This window comes from Ursus maritimus, unplaced genomic scaffold (assembly GCF_017311325.1).
Source record: "Ursus maritimus isolate PB19 unplaced genomic scaffold, ASM1731132v1 scaffold_4, whole genome shotgun sequence".
NCBI lineage: Eukaryota > Metazoa > Chordata > Mammalia > Carnivora > Ursidae > Ursus > Ursus maritimus.
In genome coordinates, this window is record NW_024426552.1 from 76,361,708 (window position 1) to 76,364,267 (window position 2,560).

At 53.6% G+C, this 2,560-nt stretch overlaps 1 protein-coding gene across 2 annotated transcripts in view; it reads left to right on the forward strand.

Annotated features, from left to right (window-relative positions):
* The window catches only part of BCL6 (BCL6 transcription repressor), a 22,854-nt gene that overhangs the window by 5,363 nt on the left and 14,931 nt on the right, over nt 1-2,560 (forward strand). The window lies entirely within an intron of this gene.

Below are 2,560 nucleotides of genomic sequence, written 5' to 3' on the forward strand. Positions count from 1 at the left end.
GTGTGTGTGTGTGTGTGTGTGTGTGTGTGTGTGTGTGTGTGTCGGGGATGGGGGGGTCATATGGACAGTCAGGGTGTAATCCTCATAGAATTTGGGCCACAATAGCTTCTTATTAAGCAAAGTTTTATTTTCTCGGAGTTCAAAACTTAAGATGGCAAAAGCGCGTAGAGGTGCCGGCGACCCCTAGCGACAGCCGCCGGCGCGCGCACTCGCGGGAGATGCTGAGGTCTCCACCGCTGTGGTCCGAGGGAATCGAGTTCAGCCTCTCCCACTGCGGGAGCAGTCGGAGGCCGCGTCGGAGAAACGCGCCTCTGTTCGGTTTGGAAACGAATCTGGGGATGTGTTTGAAGAGCGGTCAAGTTTGACTCATCGCTTTCCAAGGACAGTTAGTGCCTTCCATCTTCATTAACGTGAATAAAGACCTTGGCTGACTTTTGTCCAGATCGGATTTTTAAAGGCATTGTTTGCTTGGGGACATCATACCGCTCCCCTCCCCCGGCAGCCTTTTTGCAAAAGCAGAGCCCAGTCCAGCCTGGATGACCGAGATATCTTTGCTCGGGGACGTGGTTTGCTGGCATTGTGTGCCGGCTCTTTCTGGAAGGCTGTCGCGAGCTGGGCGCATGGGGAGCGTCCCTTCTGCAGCTCCTCTTCAGATCTTGATGATAAAACACATCCCTCTATTTTATTGCATTTCCTAGAAGCTTGCAGGCTTGAAAGAGCGCTGTTGGCAGGAAACGTGATAGAAATAAAGTCAGGACACAATGTCCCCGAACACCTTGGTCACCCAAAGCTACTGCTGAGGCTACCGCGTTATCAAATTCGCTTTCATTTATTGTCGTCTCCTCCGCCCTCCCGCCCCCCAGTTAAGAGAGCGAAGAGTGTTTCACCCTTAAACAAAAACAACGGCGCGGTTTAACCACACCCCCTACCGCTGGACCACCGTGGCTAAACTGGGGCAGCTGGTTAGCTGAGCCGCTGCGCAGAAAAGGAGCGCTCCTGCAGGAACCCTGATGCTGGTTTCACTATGGCAGCTCCAGCCTAATTAAAATCCCTACTTCCTGCCCCTAAACAGTGCTTTGCACTTCCAGATTCTCCTTTGGATTTCTCGGCGAGTTATTGGAGTCATTAGATTACCAATAATCCAACGGCCGGCCGGGATTAGAGAAGGGGTGGTGGAGGGGGGTGCGAAAGGCATTCTCCAAATCTGGAGACTGTGTCTAAAGTAGGTCAATGGGAAGGAGAGGCGGGGCTACACGGGGGTTGTCGGTTTCAAGCCTTGATGGAGGGCTCTCTCTAGTGTTTAGCAGCGGTAAGACATGATTAGGTTCGAGCTCCCGGAACTACGGGAATCCTAATTCCCAATAAGTGCATGTACTTAATTTTAACTTCCCTTCCTAGATACTCACCCCATTCCATATTAAATTTCAACCTTCGCTTTCACCTTTATTCCACCGGGCGAAGGGATGAGAAAGTCTCAAAGTAGGACTTTCTGAGGCGGTTGAGGCCCAGTCTTTACCGACGGCCCTGACCCCGCCTCCGCCGCTGATGGGATGCGCGGCGCAGTGTGACGCCACCCGCGGGTTTTAGGACTGGACTGCGGCCTTGGGCGCTGCGTCTTTCGAGCCCCTGGCCCTGGAAAATTCCTCTCGGAGCCCACTATTAAGACCAATTAGGAGAGGGCGCCCAGGGGTTATAATTCCAAGGAAGGCCCAGAGAAAGCGAGGCATCCTTGGAGTCAGCGCCCCGGTCTCTGCTGAATCCTTACGTCGTCTCTAAGGTTTCGGAGAAATCGGATTCCGAAATCCCGAAACTTGGCCAGGTTCGGCCTGGCAGCTCCTATTCTAAAGACTTTGGGCGGAAACAGAGCCTAGCAGGGTTCCCCTATTTGCCAACGTAGGCGGAAGGGGCTTTCGGTTTGGTTTTCCTACAAGTCGTCTGGCACGCGCTGGATGGAGACCCTCAATTCTAGGGACTCCCATCTTTTTGACCTTGACGCCTGGCCTAACCACCCTCTTAAAGGGGGCGGAGGCAAGCAAAAAACAAAAAGCAAAAATAAATAAATGACGCACCAGGCAAACAAAGGCCAGAATTGGGCAATTTGAAGTCATAAAGTGAGCCTCAGATTGGACCCGAATTCCTGGGTTCTAGGCCGGCTCGGCTACTAACTTGTGTGACTTTCCCCATTTATAAAACTGTTATGGGGAAGGGTTGCGCCGGGTGAACTCAGAGTCCTGGACCGGGCGCGGGTGAGGGATTTAGGGGAAAGTGTGCCTATTCCCCCGCGAGCCTCCCCGGGCGGCCCCCCCTCCCCGGGTGAATCCCCGGCGGCCCTCGCGGCGCAGGCGGCGATCCTGGCGGCCGTCGGGGCCGGCAGCTTCCTGGAAAGTTACTTCTCGTTGGAGCCGGCGGTAGGCAGAAAGTGTTCTGTGAAATCCGCTGAGCTGAGATCGACTACATTCCGGGAATGAGAGGGCTGTGCCATTCCCCTCACTACCCCCTGCCTTGACGGCGTAACAGGAAAAAAAAAAAAAAAAAAAAAAAAAACAAAAAGGTAGCTTCC